Source organism: Euphorbia lathyris, chromosome 9, assembly GCF_963576675.1.
Source record: "Euphorbia lathyris chromosome 9, ddEupLath1.1, whole genome shotgun sequence".
Lineage (NCBI taxonomy): Eukaryota > Viridiplantae > Streptophyta > Magnoliopsida > Malpighiales > Euphorbiaceae > Euphorbia > Euphorbia lathyris.
In genome coordinates this window covers 55,332,010-55,352,602 of record NC_088918.1, presented here as the reverse complement: position 1 = coordinate 55,352,602, position 20,593 = coordinate 55,332,010, and positions in this window count along the sequence as shown.

Sequence of the window (20,593 nt, the reverse complement as noted above, 5' to 3'; positions counted from 1 at the left end):
ATTCCTATCTAACTAGGATTTAGATACAAGTGATTATATATACCCCCTCTTTATGTGAATTTCGACTAAGCCTTATCCCTCCCCTCTTGGTGATTTTCGAAATACTCCTTTAGAGAGAGAAAGTGAATTTGACTCCCCTAGTTCGTGGACAAGAATTCATACGGCTTCCATCGATCGATTAATTTCATCTATCTCCCTTTCTTTGATCTTGTGTTGGTTAATTAGAGGCAATCTATTTTGGTTGCATCTCATACGGTTGATTCTAACTTAACCTCACCGTGTTGTACTTCGTGCTTGGGAACTCGGAGAAGAATTGTGGGCGCTTCTTTAACAACGGTAGATTGTTCTTCAAAAGGTATTTCTTCTTATCCCTCTTTATATGAAATAACGATTAACGGATCCTATGGTTAAAAGGAAGTAGGCTAAAAAATTTATATTTCCGCTGCTATACCTTAGCCTAATTTTCCAACACTATATCCCTAGGCACTCATTTCGCCTGTCTTCCTCGATGAAATCAAATGGATAGGGAGCAATAAATTCGAAATTTAAATCATGACCATTCGTCACCCCTATTCGAATTCGAACGAACACGCCTTTTGTCTAATTTGTCCAGGTGGCGTCCTCTGGACCGCCCTCATAAGGACAGATTGACAACGGAACGTTTCTGTTCCCCCTACTTAAAGAGATCTACTTCCTTACGGTCATTCGCTCACTGTATTTTCTTTTCCTTTGTTAGTTCCTTTCACTTAGACATCACATGCTCTGTGCCCTTTATCACTGGGAAACCTTATTTAAATTAGAGCACAACATGAGAACCCGTGGTTCGGGAAAACACGTAAAAGTTGAGGGTTCGGCCAGGAAAGAAAAGGCAAAAGGGAAGATGGCGGAGCCTAGCACTGTAGGTTTTGTTCCAGATGAAAAGCTCGTAAAGAAACTCTCCCAGTTCAAAGATCCTGAGGTGCAAAAGTACTACGAAGATCTAGCAAAACTTGAGTTCGGACCCATCCGCACAGTTTGTTGGGACACCTAGAGGCAGCTAAAGCTTGACGATCGCGTGCGCACGCTCATGAAGGCAGGCCATTTCGGCTGCTTCTTTGAGATGACAGAACCTGCGTACAAAGAATTGACGCTCGAATTCCTGGCTACTTTCAAGAACGACACTGAGATCACCGATCCTGAAGACGAAGGGAAGTTCAGTTTTTAGCTTATGGGTCACACTCAGAGACCTTCGTTGAACCTGTTCAATCAAATGTTAGGTGCTGCGGATGATGATGACCTCGAGTCCAAGAGCTACAAGGAGGCATTCACCAAGACCCCTGATGTCTTTGACCCTACTGCCTTCTGGAATTCTCTTACGGGTCAGCAGCATTATGACGGGAGTGTCTCTAAGGCATCCAATATTGACGACTATGCTGTCCGCTACTTACACAAGTTGGTTTCCGGCACGATCTTCGCACGAGAAAATCAAGCCACCATGCCACATGCAGATCTGACAGCGTTGTGGAGTATGGCAGTTGGACCAAGAATGAACCTAGGTTACTGGTTTGGGGAGTACATCTGTGCTTTTTGTAAGAAGAACTCATCGCTTATCTGTTGCGGGAGCATTGTCACGAGAATTGCTGAATCTATCGGAGTCTTTAAGCCTGAGGACCACTATCGGCTCACTATTGTGAACCACCCAGACCAGATCGACCTAAAGACCCTGCAGAAGATGTTGTTCGGTAAAATGGTGAAACGGGAAGTGGGTTTGGATGTCGGACTTTGTGACATCAAGGAAAGTAGAGAGCTGGAAGAGAAAGAATGAGCCAATTGTGTCGGTCTCATCAGATTCTGAACAGGTCGAGCTGCCCAAGGATCTGAACTTCTATAAGAAATGTGCAAAGCTCTCAAGCGAGGACATCCTTGACAGATTAAATGCCCTGTGTGCTTAAAATCAAGCCAACCGTGAGATGATGTTTGCACTCGAGCAAAAATATGAGTCCCATGAGGTATCGATCGACATGCTAAAAACCATCTGTATTGAGGAGCATGGTAAGGAGAGTCCATCCGGTTTTTCTGTAAAAAGTCCGGTAAGAAAAATGCATGAAACACCTGCTACTGCTAATGCTAATGCTGAAACTTCCTCGAAAGGGGAGGGCATTCCTGCCGCTGCGGATAGAGAGGTTCACTCCTCTCTCTCCCAGCCTACCTGATCTGTCAACATGGTCGGTGTCCTAGCATTTGGTAACCTCTAACACCCTTATTCTATCCACTGTGATATGCCTATGATGTATGCTTTAATTTATTTACAATCTGCTGCCATCATTATAACATTGAGGACAATGTTCTGTTTTAATTTGGGGGTGGGGGTTGTGTATCACAATAAATGCAGGCATAACATGATAAATGCTAAATTATGTTGTTTAACTAGTGATTTGATGTAGAACAAATATCCCTTGAGAATCTTTGATGCATATGTCCTTTTGTGATTTCTGTGATTTCAGTTTCTTCATTCTCATCTCCTTGTTTAAATCACCATCTATTCGATAGTTTTATGTTCAAGGGGAATCACTAAACAGACTGTGCGTGTTTTGATGTAATTATTGAGTTTTACTTGTTTGTTTGAATTTTATCTCCCCGAATCGGGAAGTTCCAAAAATTTTGTAAATTTTTAAATCTTCTTTCACAATTAAGTAACCCTTGTCTTGCTACAATTTCCCCGAAAATAGTGAGAACTCGAGCCTGAAAGTGCATCTATAGTATGCATTGATTCTTTTCTGAGAGGGCCAGCGCTCACTATCTTTAGGGAGAATTTGCCTTGGTTTGCCTTGTTGAAATGGAGATTCTTTTTGACAAGCATAGGAAGAAAAAGGCATTAGTTCCCCCTTCCACTACATAAAAAAACCACTGGTGCTTTGCACTCACATTTTAGGATACCCAACTTGAGCCATAAACTGTTCTTTCTAAATACCATGCAAAATACCCCGTCCTTTCACTGATATTCCCAAATACCCTAAGTTATGTCTTGTGCTTCAAAACCAACTGTTTAAATTGAAATTATGTGCTTTTAAAATTACACAGCAAAGGCAGTTGTGCAGATAATAAAGATAAGATAGAAAGGAACGTGGGAAGTTTGTGTTTGGATGGAAGGGTCTTTAATGATTGATAAGATTAGGAAGGATAGGTTGTCTTAAAAAACAGGCTGTTTGAATGTGGAAATGGATAAATCACTTTGATTGTTGAAAGCTGTATCGGTTAAATAAATTGCATGAAGACAGAATTCATACACTGAAAAAGCTTTTCTCTATCAAACCTGAAACCGAGCCTATCATTACAACCTTTGTCAAGTCCTTTGGACTATGCTTGAAAGAATTTTGACCCTTGGATTCAGGACCAATAGGCAAACTCACACCCTAAGGGTGTGGTGTTTGAGCTGAGGAGTGAAATCGAATTCTTTTTCCTATGGTAAATAAATGCCATGCGAGAGTGAGTGAAATATTCCATTCCTTAGCGAGGCATGTTTGGCAAGTGGTAGCTTCTTGTGAAAGTAGAAGTCTAAATTGTAAGCTTTAAGGAAGTTCTCGAGTAAAAGGAAGCACTGTTTAAAACAAGCTCTAAACTCTTTGAAAAAAATCATAGCATGCATCTGTTGATTTCCTCTTTGGGCAAAACAATCTCTGTTTTCCTTTTCTCTTTCTCTAAAAAAAAATTCATTCCTAACTCGTTTCTGTTACAGTACTCTTTCTTACAAATTGTTGCTTGAGGACAAGCAAAGGTTCAATTTGGGGGTATTTGTTAGGCATGAAATTGACTTAGTTTAACATAATATTTATATGAGAATTTGGGTGTTTCTACATTATATTGCAAGATAAAGGACTGATTAATGTTTTTTTTATAGGTGAGCATTGATAAAAGCCAAACTCGCTGGAAACAGCTTGTTTCGCTACCACCAAGAATGAGTGGAGCCTTATTTTGATCCAGCGGTTAAATGCCGGATACTCAATGACGGACAGCGACAGATCAGAGGTGGCAGAGGCAGAGGCAGAGCATCAGGTGGAAAAGTGTTAAGGTGGCATTACTCAAAGAAGCAAGATGACATGAAGTATCGACCCTTGAGTGTTCAAGGGTCAAAAAGGATTCCGAATCATTTCACTTTATTTTTGTTTTAGTATTAGTTGACTTAATTTCTATAAAGGTACTTGACTTGTACCAATTTTGTCCATGTCTTTCTCCTTTAAGTAGGCGTAGCGAAGGAAAGATAGGGAGCTCGGATAGTTTTAGTTTTCATAGAATAGACAAGTTATTTTAGTAAAAGCTTTAGATTAGAGCTCCAATGGAGCTTCTCGTTGTATCAAGAACAACCGATTACTCACTGCTCAATATGAGTGAGTAATCCATTTTGAATGGGCAATGCCAGTCCGGGCCAGTAATGTAAGTTTTATATCGTTTTAATGAATGTGTAGTATTTTGCCAATGTTGTGATTGATGAGGGTTTAACTTCTTTGCCTTGGCATTTATGCATGTGATAGATGAATATTAGGACACTGCTTGCATCTTCACTGATATCTCTATTAATCTCGCAACCTCGAAGCAGACCTGTTAGATGGTTGTGTCGAGGGTTTTCTTAAATAGAAATGCAGCTTCGATCTTAATGCGAGAACGAACGTATCTTTAGGACGCTAAAGGTTCTAGTAAATCTCAGGAACTTAAGAACACACGAAAGTTGACTTAAGCGGGCATTAAAGCTGATACTTTGGCTTCATTGGCATCATCACTAATTCGTTGGAATGTTATAAGACTTAACACAACCTGTTCGGCAGTGCCTAGCCTGTTCTATCTTTTAAACCGTCTTCTATTTGTCATATCTTTCATAACTTAGCACACTGTTGTTTTAAACTATCACACTCAACCAATCAATCCTACTAAGAAGATACCTTTACGCACACACTCTGTTCAGCAACGATTTTCTCATATCATTTTGATCTCAATCCCTGTGGATACGATACTTGACTTATCACTTTATTACTTGTATCTAGTACACTTGCTAGAGTCACATCAGAGGACAACAGCAGTGCCCCCAGACGTAGTCATTCTAATCGAGTGGCGAATTGGGTAAACAATTCTTGTGTGCTTGTTTGTTTTTCGTTTTCGTAATTGCATTTATTCTTAACATATTACACGCGCTATATGCAGGCTCTCCAATCCAACAACTAATATCGCACATATTAAGAAGTTTTGTGGGTCAAAGATGGAATCTTTTATAATAAATTTTCTTCTTTTTCACAACGGTAATATTTTTTAAAGTATAGAAAAAAACGGTAATTTCAAGAAAAAAATATAAAAAGTACATTAATGGTTCATTGTTTTTAGAACAAAACTATAAAAATATTTGACCCACAAAATTAAATAACAGTAATAATTTTAAATGAATCCAAAAATTTTAAATGGTAAGAATTATTCATTTCAACTATAAATTCAACAATAACCCTCTATTTTCATTATATATTTTTTTCGATAGAGCACAATTAAGATAAATTTAGCTAATATTATTTTTGGATTTCAAATTCTCAATATCAAATTCTTAATTATCGAACTAAAATTCGCAAGTGTTGATAATCAAAACTTAGCAAGGGTTGAAAGAAGGACAAAGATAATCAGAATATTAATAATATCTAATGCATCTATCTCATAACATTCCAACTTTGTATCTTATAGAAAGAAAAAACAGTAATTTCAAGTAAAAAAAAATTAATATATAAAAAATAAAGGTATATTCCTTTTAGAGCTAAAACTATAAAAAAAAATATTTGAACCACGAGTTAAATAATTGTAATATGTAACATCCCTAAAACCCTAACATATGAGTCTTCCCACATTCATACATGTTTTCATGATTGAATACATACATTTTATATTCATCTAATTGTCGGTAGAAGTTTCGTATGCATAATGCGATTACCGTGCGATTAGTATGCGATTAATGTGTCGTTAAGATATAATGATTGGTTAATTGAGTTGGGACTTAAATGAATGAATGAATGAATGAATTCATATGTCCTAAATTGATTAACGTACACTTTAGGAGGGCTGAATTTGAGGTTTGTGAGCAAGCACGAGGTGTCACCCAAATATTAAGACAAAATACACCTCTTCATTTTACAAAGGATGTGCACAACTCAATCCTTATGATATTCAGCCACAATTTCGACCAAAGATTCAGCAAACCTTCCTTTTTCATACCCTAACATCCTCCAAAGAAAAATCTTCCAATTTCTTCCATTTTTAAGCCAAACAAGTCAAGTTAGGAAGCATACAAGGTGATAGACACAAGTTGAATGTTAGTATGTTGTTTTAGCTTGTTTTCTATGAGTTTGAGATTCTAAAATACCTAGGTATGATCATAGGATTTGTTGTGGATGAGTTGTGATTGAGTTTGTTGAGTTTTGGTGTTGTTTAAAGTGGTTATAGGCTATCCAAATGAAAGATATGTATCAAGTGCCCTAAACAGAAATATAGGGTGCTGCTTTCAGTCATCTTGGAGCATGTTTTTCATATTGATATTGTTCGAATTTGAAGTTACATAAAGAATAAACTATGTTCCTATATATCTTATGAAACCCTCTGTAAAATATGGGACTTTAATTCCATATATAGATGAATAAAACCTAGATGGAACATGACTGCCTTGAAATTGAATGTCATGTGAGGCAGCCATGTTGATGTAGCATTTTGAGGACCTTAGACTTATAATTTGGGAAAGTGTATATATAAAATGTGTTCCTAACTACTTGAAGTATATGCCTGTAAAAGGATTTGACAATCTATTGTGTCTAGTGTGAGCTAGGTTGAGTGAATTATGGTAGATGCAAATCTGGGTAGTCTGTTTCTTGGCTGGAAACAGGACAGAATCATTTTGCATGCCATATATTGTGTAGAAGTGATATTAATGTGAATTTTGGATATGTTCTACCCATATATGTCTAGTTTCAGTAGGTTTAAGAAACAGTGCATTTGGATTCATATAGAGAAAGTTATGGCATAATGTGTGCAAGTAGGTCATGTGATGATCTAAGACAAAAGGATTAGATTGCATGAACTTTGTGGAGTTAGTGTCTTGTAAATCATATAGCATTCATTAGTTTATATTTTCATTAAGTTTATGTTATGGCTAATTTTATAAATGTTATGTGATATTAGGAGGACAATGTGCAATTGAACGCACACCCGATCGTGTAGAATAGATCGAACTAAGTGCGACGGTAAGCATATTGCTTATATATGTGGATGACTGTATTGTGCCTTGTAACTTGTTGAGTGTGAGATGTGGTTGAATCTGATGTGAATAATGTGAATAATGTTTGAGTGTTTGCGATACGTTGTGATAGATATGAAAGTGGTATGATTGAGTATGTTGCAGTGTTATGAGTAAATACAGCATGTTGAGCCTTGTCCACATACTGGAACTGGATAATGATTGGATTATAAATGAATATGAGCTTGCTTAGGTGGATATGTGACATGGTCCAAGTTGAGAGTGCTATCCAAATATTGTGAGCTGGAAGCACATGTGTTGAGATATATGAGTACGTGAGTTGAGTTTAACTCCTCCGTAGCACAGATGATTGTATTCCGAATTTAGTGAGCCGAAATATAGATTGGGCCCAAGGACCATTTTATATATATTGTCTAAGTACAGCAAGGCCTTTCTAAATACGTATTACTATAATAAGTGAAACAAATGAATAAATTCTAACTTGGTACTGATGATATATTTTGATTTGTGCTCTTTACATTACTTTTGTATATACATATATGCGTAATATGTTTATTGAGTAGGCAGTTCACCCCTTGCCAACAGTTTTTACAGGTTAGGTGGAGTTCTTCTTGTTTAAGGTCGCACCGGCAGTGTCACTCCATTCTCATCTAGGCATTTTGGGGTCTTATGATGTACTTTTGTTTTGTAAATCCTCTATGTAGGATAATGACTTACACGTGTATTGTAAATTGTAAATGTTTTCTCTTATGTATAATATGTAAAGTTTATATGAGATTGAAGTTTATATGATTGAGAATTGAAAGCATATCTGTAACTGATATTTTGTGAGATATCATGTGATCCTAGTGAAGGGGGTTACATTTAGTGGTATCAGAGCGGGTCTACTATCCTAGGGATTAGGCTGTGTATGACTTGGTTTGGATTCCTAGGTTAAGACCACATAATCATGTTTTCTTATTCTAAAGCATGTTGACATGGTCATGTTTCTGTTGAAACACCTTTCCACATGATTTTGATTTGACAAAATTATTTAAGTAATGATAAAAATATTCTAACACATTAAATTTAAATGCTTTGATTTATTACACTAATGTGTTTGTTCAATGTTGAGTTTAATTGTTTATAAAAAGTTAAGATTAAAAAGCCCAAAGGCCCATAAATTGGAAGTCAAGCCCAAATCAACACATCGAGACCATTCGGCCCAAGAGTTCAAAACGAAGCCGTATCAACTAAAACGATGACTCAGCAAAAGAAGGATCGAGAAGCCTTCGTGGCAAAAGCTTCAAGTAGAAGCTGCTGAGTTGGACGACAAAGCAGTCTGGACAGCGGCAGATAATGTTCAACTTCTAGACAAAGTATTTCTACTTTGGGAAAAGTTCAGAAGGCACAGAAAGCTGTCTCGTGGACTTTTCCTTAAATGTCGAAACATTCTGCCGAAGACTGACGAAGATAGAAGATGCGTGAATCCTATTGGCCAACGACGCTGAGCACGCCCAGAGTGACAACGACAGGAAGCCGTTTCCCTCCAACGGTTATTTCGAAATTCGAAATGACCAGGTGCCTCAAGTGTCACTATATAAAGGCCATCCATTTGCTTCAATCGATGCAGATCTTCAACTAGTCGAAACGTTGACCAAATTCATACTTGAAGTTTCTGTGAGATAAAGCAAAGAAAATACTTTACACAAATTCTTAATCTTTGTGTAAAAGTCTAGAGTGATTTCCAATCATCTAACGTGTCTTAGCAATCATTGTTTAGGACAAACACTATATCATTTCTAGAAGAATAGAAAGGAGAGGCTGAGTACTCGGTTATAGTACTCAGCGCTAGATATAGGAGTGAGTAGAGGTATAGAGGAAGGTACTTTTATTATACTCAGCTTCTATTTGTAAAAGGTTTTGTGCTCTACCTTTAAAGAGCTCAATAGAGAATTCAAAAAGCTCGGAACGAGTTCCGGGGACTGGACGTAGGCGGAGAGGCCGAACCAGGATAAGTCTGCTGAGTAATATCCTTCTAACCCTTAAACTCCTTTAATATATATTGCTTGCTATGAAAACTGACTAAGTAAAGAACTCACGCTGAGTTAAGTTTACTAAGAAGCTGAGTTCAGGAATAGACTCTAAGTGTTATTTCCTGACTCAAGTAAAGTAGCAGACTTAGTCACAAGTTGACTAAGCTTGTGTCTTGAATCTACTTAGTGACGCTGTGTAAACCTTTTCATAAGAAAAGAAGCCAGCCTTAATGAACAAAATTTTAAATAGTTCCTATCCCCCCCCCCCTTGGAACTAACTTGTCACGTTATAAAGGACCAACAAGTGGTATCAGAGCCTAAAAGCTCACTGAGCAAGGTTTAACTACCTTGAGCTGATCCCCACTATGGCTGAGAACAGCACTCGGTTTCTGCCAGGAAATCTGACAACTCAGATTTTGCCTGAGGGTCTGTCCATAACTCGGCCTCCTCTATTCTTCGGGTCTAACTATACCTTTTGGAAGAATAGAATGAAAAATTTCATTCAGGCAACAAATATGAGTGCATGGCTATCTATAGTCCAAGGCCCATTTGTTCCTGTTGAAACTATTGATGGCCAAACGGTTGTCAAAGCTGAGACTAGATAGATAGAGGATGATCTCAAGAAGCTACAAAATCATGCTTTGGCTATAAACATGCTTCACTGTGCTTTAGATGCTGCAGAATACAACAAGATTTTAGGTTGTGAGTCAGCGCAGGAGATTTGGAAGAAGCTGGAGGTCACCTATGAAGGAACCAACAAGGTGAATGAATCCAAGGTCAGCCAGCACATGAGGTTGTACGAGCTGTTTGAAATGAATGATGATGAGGGAATCTTTGACATGAACGCAAGGTTCACAAACATCATCAACGAGCTCAAGAGACTTGGAAAGATCTTCACTGAGGAAGAGCAAGTCAAGAAGATTCTTAGGAGTCTTCCTAAAAGCTGGAAAGCAAAGAAAACTGCTGTTGAGGAAGCTCAAGACTTAACCACCTACAAGTATGATGAACTCATTGGCTCGCTGCTGACCCACGAGATATCAATGAAGAACTTCGAGGTGAAGGAGAAGTCTGAAGACAAGAAGCAAAAGTCTCTTGTCATGAAAGCTGACTCCACTGATGGGAGCTCAACAGACGATGAAGAAATGGCTATGTTCACTAGAAAGATGAAGAGGCTGTTCAGAAAGAATGACAAATATTCTAAGAAGCCTTACAAGAAGTTTGATAAGTACAAAGCTGAGTCCAGCGACAGCAAGTACAAGAAGGACAGCTCAAAGCCCATTACATGCTTTGAATGTCATCAAACTGGCCATATCAAGTCAAGCTGTCCCACGCTGAGGAAAGAAAGAAAGAACAGCAAGAAGGCAATGGTGGCAACTTGGAGCGACAGTGATGAGTCTTCATCATCAGAAGCTGATGCCACTGAGTCAGCAAAGATCTGTTTCATGGCTGACGAACTTGCTGAGCCATGTGTTTCTGAGCATGCTGATCCCTCCATTGCATCTGACGATGAGGAACACTCAAGTGAGGTAATATCACTGCCCTTGCTCAGAAATGAAATGGTTAATGCCCTGAGTGATCTCTATACACTTGTGAAAAAGTGTAATAAAAAGGTTAGAGCACTCAGCAGGCGATGTGATGAGGTTGAGGAGGTCAAACTGAGTGACCTTCGATATCTTCTCCAGGAGAACTCGACTTTGCATAGTAATGTAGAAATTATGCAAAAGTTTGTCTCTGAGGTCCAATCAGATTCTAAGAAACTGAGAAAGGATGTCACATCAATTCAAAACCAACTTAAGGTTCCGAATAAAAGAAATATTCCTCTGAAAACTGAGTACCGAAGTACTAATCAGCAGAGATGGAATCCTCAGCGGAATGTCCAGTGTGACTTCTGTGGGAAGAAAGGACACACCACAAAGGTGTGCTGGCACGCTCAGCACTGGGGTGCTGACCAGTTAGTGAGACATACTAAACGGAAGGTCAGCTGTGACTTCTGTGGAATGAATGGACACACTGTCCAAGTATGTCATCATAAAATGAAATATGATGCTTTACCTGTTGAACCTAACAAGCAAGGACCCAAAAAGAATTGGGTACCTAAAAGCAACTAGCTATATTGCAGGTAAGCCTGAGGTGTGCTGAAAAGTCAAAGATGTGGTACATTGACAGCGCATGCTCGAGGCATATGACTGGTGATTTAACTCAGTTCATCACGTTTGTGCGTAAACGAGGAGGAAGTGTAAGTTTTGGAGACAACAAGAAGGGTAAGATAGTAGGGTTAGGAACCATTGGTGGTAATCCTACTATTGAGTCAGTCTCCCTAGTCAGCGGACTCAAATATAACTTACTCAGCATAGCTCAGCTATGTGACAATGGGAGAAAAGTTATATTTGATGACTCTGGATGTAAAATATTCGAGGGTAAAACAAATGAGTTAATTTTAACTGCCCCTCGTATTGATAATGTCTTTATGCTGAACTTAGAAAAGAAGTTTTCAAAAACTGTATGCTTAGTGTCAAAGGAAGAAAATTCCTGGTTATGGCACAGGAGACTTGGGCATGTAAGCATGGACCTCCTGGCCAAATTAGCAAGAAAGGAATTGGTTGAGTGACTGCCAGAACTTAAATTTGAAAAAGATCAATTATGCCACGCTTGCCAAGCTGGAAAACAAACCAAACAATCTTTTCATAGTAAAAACATTGTCTCAACTAAGCGTCCATTAGAGTTACTACACTTGGATCTCTTCGGTCCAGTCCAGTCGCTGAGCTTGGGTGGAAGAAGATTTTCCTTGGTCATTGTAGATGACTTTTCTCGGTACACTTGGATCATCTTGCTGAGTAGCAAGGATGAAACTTTTGAGACGTTTTCAAATTTAGTAAGAAAACTTGAAAATGATAAAGACCTTAAGTTAGCTCACATCCGAAGTGATAATGGTGGAGAATTCAAGAACCAACAGTTTGTTGAATTCTGTGAAACCAACGGCATTGACCATAATTTTTCTGCTCCTAGAACGCCTCAACAAAATGGGGTTGTTGAAAGGAAAAACAGAACCTTGGTTGAAATAGCCAGGACAATGCTGAGTGGGCATAGGCTTCCAAAGTACTTTTGGGGAGAAGCTGTTAACACAGCGTGCTACATTCTTAATAGGGCTCTAGTTAGACCTATATTAAAGAAAACCCCTTACGAACTTTGGAAAGGACGAAAGCCCAACATTGGATACTTTCGTGCCTTTGGTTGTAAATGTTTTATCTTAAATACCAAACACAGCCTAGCTAAGTTTGACTCAAAAGCTGATGAGGCTATCTTTTTAGGCTACTCAACAAACAGCAAAGCATACAGAGTTTTCAATAAACGAACTCAAGTCTTAGAAGAGTCAGTACATGTTGAGTTCGATGAAACTAACCCTACAGGAAGATACCAGCCGCTGACCGAGGATGATCCACACTCAGCACCCGCTGACCAAGAAACTGCCGCTGAGTCATTTCCTCAAGGGCTGACCAAAGGTAAAAGTGAAACTAAAATTACCTTCACTGACCAATCTACACCTGCAGAGATTGTTGAAACACAACCAGCACAAGACATCAATCTACCAAAGGAGATTAGAATACCAAGAGGTCACTCAGAGAGTGCCATTCTTGATGCCGCTGAGAATACCCTGATGACGAGGAATCAACTCAGGAGATACCTCAGCAACGTAGCATTCGTCTCTATCCAGGAGCCAAAGAATTTCTCTGAAGCTGAGTATGATGAATTCTGGATGAATGCAATGCAAGAAGAACTTGATCAGTTCAGACGAAATGAAGTATGGGATCTAGTGCCAAAACCAAGAAGCCAGAAGACCATAGGAACAAGATGGGTCTTCCGCAACAAGCTGGATGAACAAGGGAACGTGGTCAGAAACAAAGCAAGACTTGTAGCTCAGGGCTAGAGTCAGCAAGAAGGTATTGACTATGGTGAGACCTTTGCCCCAGTGGCAAGGCTAGAGGCTATTAGAATTTTATGTGCATATGCAAGCTATATGAACTTTAAACTGTTTCAAATGGATGTTAAGAGTGCATTCCTTAATGGAGTTATAAACGAGGAAGTTTATGTTAATCAGCCTCCAGGGTTTGAGGATCCTAAATTCCCAAACCACGTTTATAAGCTCAAAAAGGCTCTGTACGGCCTCAAGCAAGCACCACGTGCTTGGTATGAGAGGCTGGCCAGTTTCCTGCTGACTAGAAATTATGTCAGAGGTAAAGTTGATACAACCTTATTCATTAAGAGGAAGGGTAAAGATACCCTGCTGGCTCAAATATATGTTGATGACATTATTTTTGGTGCCACTAACGAGTCAATGTGCAAGGAATTTAGTAAGCAGATGCAGACTGAGTTTGAAATGTCAATGATGGGAGAACTCAATTTCTTCCTTGGACTTCAAATCAAACAAGGGAAAAATGGCATCTTCATCAGTCAAACTATGTATGCTAAGGAGATATTGAAGAAGTATGAACTTGAGAATTGTAAGTCAATATCTACCCCAATGGGCACTGACACTGTCCTCTGCGCTGATGAGAATGGTAAGTCAGTAGACAGCAGATTGTACCGAGGTATGATTGGTTCTCTACTTTACTTAACTGCTGGTAGGCTGGACATTCAGTTCTCAGTATGTTATTGTGCTAGATATCAATCTAACCCTAAGGAATCTCATTACATAGCTGTAAAAAGAATCCTTAGATATTTGCAAGGCTCAGTGAATGCAGGTTTGTGGTATCCCAATACTCATGACTTCACACTCATTGGATACACTGATGCTGACTACGGACGGGACAAGCTTGAACGAAAAAGCACCTCAGGAGGATGCCACTTCCTTGGGAGCTGTCTTGTGTCCTAGTTAAGCAAGAAGCAGTCATCAGTAGCCCTGTCAACCACTGAAGCTGAGTATGTTGCTGCTGGAAGTTGTGTTGCTCAAGTCCTATGGATTAAGCAACAGCTTGAAGATTTTGGCGTTCGGACTAAAACAATTGAAGTCAAATGTGACAACAAAAGTGCCATTGACTTATCAAAGAACCCAATCCAACACAGCAGGATGAAGCATGTCAGCTGTAGACACCGAGTCGGAGGACCTGTGACGAAAACCTGTAACAAGACGGTTGAAGCGGTTGGTTCCTGGAGTTTTAAAGCAAAAAAAATATAATAAAAAATGAGAGGTCAGTAAGAGTTGCGGTCGTCGAGTGGACGGCTCGCGAGTTCTCAGCGATGCGGTGCGAGCGCCTAGCGGCAGTCGGCGCGCGCCCGACGACAGTTGGACGCGCGCCTGACAGCGCGGGGCACACGCCCGACGGCCGCTGGGCGCGCACGCCCGACAGCACGGGGCGCACGCCCGATGGCCGCTGGACGCGCACGCCCGACAGCCATTGGGCGAGCGCCCAACGACGTGGGGCGAACGCCCAACGATGTTGGGCGGACGCCCAACGGTCGTTGGGCGAACGCCCAACGTAAGTTGGGCGCGCGCCCAACATCAGTTGGGAGTGCGCCCAACATTTTGGGCCAAAATTTTTTGGGATCCGTGCCTATAAAAGGCACGGATCCCCATGCATTGAAAGAAGAGGATTTTTTGGAGAGCTTCTCACTCTAAAACATTTTTTAGAGAGAGAAAGTTATTTTTTGGGAAAAAACATTTTTTTCCTAAAAATTCTGAATTTCCTAAAAGTTAAAATTTTACCAAAAATCATGATTCGTGGAATCAACCGACTTCAACTGTCAATATCGAACTTGAGGTATTATCCGAGGACTAGACTCGTTTTATTTTATTTAATTTATTTTCTTTATTTATTTGTTTTTATGTTATAATTTTATTTACTTAGTTAGTTATTTATTTATCACGTTTTATTTAATCTTCCGTCTTTATTTAATTTTTGTCTCGTATTAAATAAACGTTTGGTTTTGTTTTGAAATAAAAACCTCGTTTTAATATCCCAATACGAACCGTGATCCGATTCAAAGGTAGTTCGGGATTAAAAAACGTTGTAATTATAAGTTTTTGAAAATATTTCTAAATAACGTTTTGAAATAAAACATCGTTTTAGGAATCTCCGTTATAGACTATGATCTAATTTTGGTAGTTCGGGGACCCAAAACGAGAGAATAGATCTAATCTAAAGCTTTTGAATAAATCTGAAAACTGTTGGACTAATTCTGTAATTCTCCGTTTTCTGTCACTAAAGGCTGTTTACCGACGGATTTTCCGTCGGTAAAGCTGCTGAAATGTAAAAAATGCTGTTTTGGTCTCTCTTTCTCAACTTTTAGACTTTTGGTCCTTTATATACATATGTATAATTATGTAATATATGCATCCAAGCTATTTTTAAATATTTTATATATATTTATTTAATGTGTTTGGATATTATTTTTCATTAATTTGATTTAATAAAATTATATGTATATATATAGATTTTCTCCTTAAATTCATTTAAACTAGACATGGTTGACATTTTGGGGTTATTGGGGGTTATTTCCTATATATAATTATCATAATAGTTTTGGGGTTAAAAAGCTAATTTCTTATTATTTGTGAATATAATTATCATTTCTATCCATTGATTATGGTATTTATTATTTTCCCTTTCTTTTAAGTATATATGTATAGTATCATTTCTATCAAAAATATATATATATATACTTTTCTTCTTTTCTTTTCAAATTTCTTATATGTATATATTATTTGGGAAAATGTTTTGATTGGGTGAATTTGGATTCAATTCATTACTTGTTGTCATTTTATTCACATGAAGGATAATTGAGTGAAAAAGGGGAAAATAAACCACAAAAAAGGAGTTTAACTTGTTTGTGTAAATTAAAGCTTTTCTAGATATTCCTAAAGTGTAAATAATGTTTTCTTGTTGTTTTTAAATCGTTTCTAAAATATCACGTGTTGAAACCTTAATTCGTTCCAACGACGGATTAAGCGAACCTTGTAATTAAAATTGCTTTTGTGAATAATGAAGTTTTGAATTGTTTTCCTAACTAAATGGTTTTTGTACAAAATAAATTGACTTGTATGCTTAATCACGCTTTTAGATTAAAAACGTTTGCTCAACGTTTTCAAACGCTCGAGTCGTTCCAACGGCGATTCGAGTGAACGTCATTAACGGGGTTTTGAAACGTGCCTAAATCGTTCCAACGACGATTAAGGAACGAAACATGTAAATAAACTCGTTTTTGGAGAATGAGATTAGCTTAGAGTTAGTGTATAGTCTAAAGCATAAAATCACACTGTGAATAAATCAATTCTTTCTTCTCCCCCTCTCTTTCCTATATACTTTAAATTTATGCAAAATGGGTGATTCTTTACTAAAATGGCTTTCGAATAACATGCTCAAAACGGTTTTCAAAGCGAGAAAGAAAAGGTTTCAAATGAATTTTAAACTTAAAGAAATATGCGATTAGTCTGTTATCGCCTAACACGCTGAGTAGGAGGCCGGTGGTTCATAACCGGGCGATGTCGGGGTGCCTAGTAGCCTTTCTTCGGAAAGGAGCTAGCCTTCTCGGCTCGTACCTAAGTTTCCCGAACCCTCACCGGTCTCCCGCAAGGGATCGGTGTTCATTTTCCCATTCGTGGGTGGCGACTCTTCCATACTCCGAGCTCCGGTCCTGCCGAGCAGCTTGATTCCACGATTGGTTGCTTTCGGCGCCAATCACCGCTTACGTCGCCATGAGGTGTCCAGCCCCCGGTCCGCCTGGGCGAGGCCGTTCGGCACCTTGTCTAACATCAGCATAAGACATCACTTCATTAGAGATCACGTACTCAAGGGAGAGATCAAGCTGACCTATGTCCCAACGGATGAGCAGCTTGCTGATATCTTCACAAAGCCACTGGCTCGTGAGCAATTCAACATACTTAGAGAAGCCATTGGTATGTTTAATCCTCTTCAATAAATTTCAAGTATAGTATGCATGCTGAGTGAATTACCATGCTGAATGATTTGTGCTATTACATGCTGAGTAGATAAATATATATGCTGAGTATCTATCTCAAGCTGAGTTTCTACGTATAAGATCGATTCTGCTGCATAACACTGACTACTCAGAATTTTAAATGCCTGAAATTCTTAACACTGAGTAAAGAGCCGTTGCAAACTTTAATGCAAGGCATGCGAATTAAATAGCCACCTAGGATGACGTATAGGCTATAATTAGAAAATACACGCGCCGTATGTGTCATAAATGCCAAAATCTTTGTCGATTGAGAATCTCGAGGTAAAACGGACTACCCAACGCCTTGGATTAACTCAACATCTCTATAAATAGTGGATGAATTCCCACTTTTATTTCTTTACGCTTAAAAATCTTTGGCATTCATACTCTCTCTCGAAAAATTCCCAAACTTCCCAAAACTTCTCTGAGAATATGACAAAAATTTCTCTAAATATCTCCGGTGCCGGTCTCTCCCATAACCGCTCCGATGACAATCCCACTTCTCCTACTCAGCGTGACCACGCTGGAGTTACTACGCCGAGCAGGAAAGCTCAAGCTGTCCAAGCCACCTCTTCCAAGGGGAAACAGCAGCAAAAGGACAAGGGTAAGAAAGTAGTAGAACGCACCTACACTCAAGCCTTCGAGAGTGTGAGGGGGTGGAAGATTGACCACTCGCGGTGGTTCTCAAAAGGATTCGTGGATGCGGAGCAACCTTTCTGTGAGTGGATCAAGAACAATGGATGGACCGAGCTGTTCTCAGTTCAGGATGCTACTTACCCTGAGTTGGTACGAGAATTCTATGCCAATCTGAAAATCGCCAATGATAACAGGGACTACCTGGTGACTCATGTTCAAGGGAAGGACATCTCCATCAACCCAGCATATCTTGCTGTAGACACCGAGTCGGAGGACCTGTGACGAAAACCTGAAAATAAGATGGTTGAAGCGATTGATTCCGAAAGTTTCGAAAAAAAATAAAATAAATAAGTTACGGTGGGTCGCTGTTGTTGATCGGAGGGCTCACGAATGCTTAACGGCATGGTGCGAGTGCTTAGCGGCAGCCGGCGCGCATTCGACGACAGTCGGACGCCCGCTCGACGACGCAAAGCGCGCGCTCGACGTCCGTTGGACGCACGCATCCAACCACGAATAGCACGCACTCGACGTCCGAGCAATGCACGAGCTTGGCGGCGCGAGGCGTGTGCTCGTCGGCCACGGGACGTGTGCGCCAGGCAGTGCGGAACACACGTTCGGCGGTCACGACGCGTGGATGCCCGACGGCGCGGAGCGCGAGCTCGACGGCAGCGGGGCGTGCGCGCCCGACGGTGCGAGACGCGCCCCGACGGCCGTTGGGCGGGCGCCCAACCGCGTCGGGCGGACGCCCAACGGCAGTTGGGCGCTCGCCCAAGGGGGTTGGGCGGCCGCCCAACCTTGCGTTGGGCGGCCGCCCAACGTCTTTGGCCGTCGCCCATTCCGTCGGGGATCCGTTTGCCTATAAAAGGCACGGATCCCCATGCATTTAAAAGGGGGAGGATTTTTGGAGCTTTCTCACTCTAAACATTTTTAGAGAGAGCGAGTCAATTTTTTGGTGAAAATATTTTTTTTCCCAAAAAAATCCAAATTTTCCCAAAGTTAAATTTTTACTAAAAAACACAAAAAAATGGAAAATCACGACTCATGGAATCAATCGGCTTCAACTGTCAGATACCGAACTTAAGGTATTATCCGAGGACTAGACTCGCTTTATTTTATTTAATTTATTTCTTTCCTTTATTTATTTTTATGTTATAGTTGTTATTTATTTAGTTATTCATTTATTTTAACACGTTTTATTTAATTTTGCGTATTTATTTAATTTTCGTCTCGTGTTGAATAAAATTTGGTTTTGTTTTAAAGTAAAAAAACCTCGTTTTGATATCTCAATACGAACCGTGATCCGGTAAAAAGGTAGTTCGGGTATTAAAAACGTTGTAATTATAAGTTTTTAATTTAAAGAAATTTCCAAATAATGTTTTAAAATAAAAACGTCGTTTTAGGAATATCCGTTATTGAATATGATCCATTTTTGGTAGTTCGGAAATCCAAAACGATTGAATTAGACTTAATTTAAAGCTTTTGAATAAATCTGGAAACAGTTGGAGTAGTTCTGTAATTTTTCGTTTCTGTCAGTAATTTCTGTTTACCGACGGATTTTCCGTCGGTAAATCTGCTGGAATGTAAAAAATGTTGTTTTGGTCCCTCTTTCTCAACTTTTAAGCTTTTGATCCTTGGTACATACATGTATTATTATGTAATATTTGCTTTCAAGTTATTTTTTAAATGCTTTATACATATAGTTATTTAATGTGTTTATAAATTATTTTCAATTAATTAGACTTAATAAAGTATATACATATATATATAGATTTTTCTTCTCATTTCATTTAAGTTATATTGGGTTTTATTTTAAAATGTTATTTATTTGGGTATTTTGAGGTAATTAATTAGTAGATATTTAGAGGATAAATAGGTACTATTTTAATGTTTAATCTATATTTGGGGAAAGTCATTTTCTATATATTACAATAGACATTTTGGGATATAGAGTTTATTTTCTTATTAACAATGAATTTTGTTTATTATTTTACATGTTTTTTTAGTAAGGTAAAAGTATATTTAGTATCTTTCATTTTCATTATTATGAATATATTTTGCTATTGAGTAGCATCCTTTACTTGGTTTTCTAAAGTTATATGTATATCATTATTTTCAAATAAATGTATATATATATATATATATATATATATATATATATATATGCCTATATTATTTTCTTTATTCTTTGGACATTTATGGGTCCATACTTTAAATGGGTTTTATTTGGAGTGAATTTTGATTTAATATGTTCATTGTTGTAATTATGACAAGTAAAGAGTCTATTGAGTAAAAAGGGAAAAATAAATCACAAAAAGAGTTTTCAATTTAATTATTTAAACTAAAGGTTTTTTAGAGGTTCCTAATGTAAATAAATAGTGTCTTCTTGACATTTTAAATCATTTCTTAAAACATCATGTTTTAAAACCTTAGTCCGTTCCAACGACGGATTAAGTGAACATTGTAATTATAATCTTTTTTTATTGTAAATAATAGAGTTTTGAATCGTTTTCTTAAATGATTTGTACAAAATAAATTGACTTGTATGCTTAACCACGTTTTCTTATTAAAGGTTTTTTTACCTTAACGTTTTCAAACGCTTGAGTCGTTCCAACGGCGATTCGGGTGAACTTCATCAAACGGGGTTTTGAAACGCACCTAAATCGTTCCAACGGCGATTAAGGTACGAACCATGTAAATAAACTCGTTTTGGGAGAATGAGTTAGTATAGAATTAACAC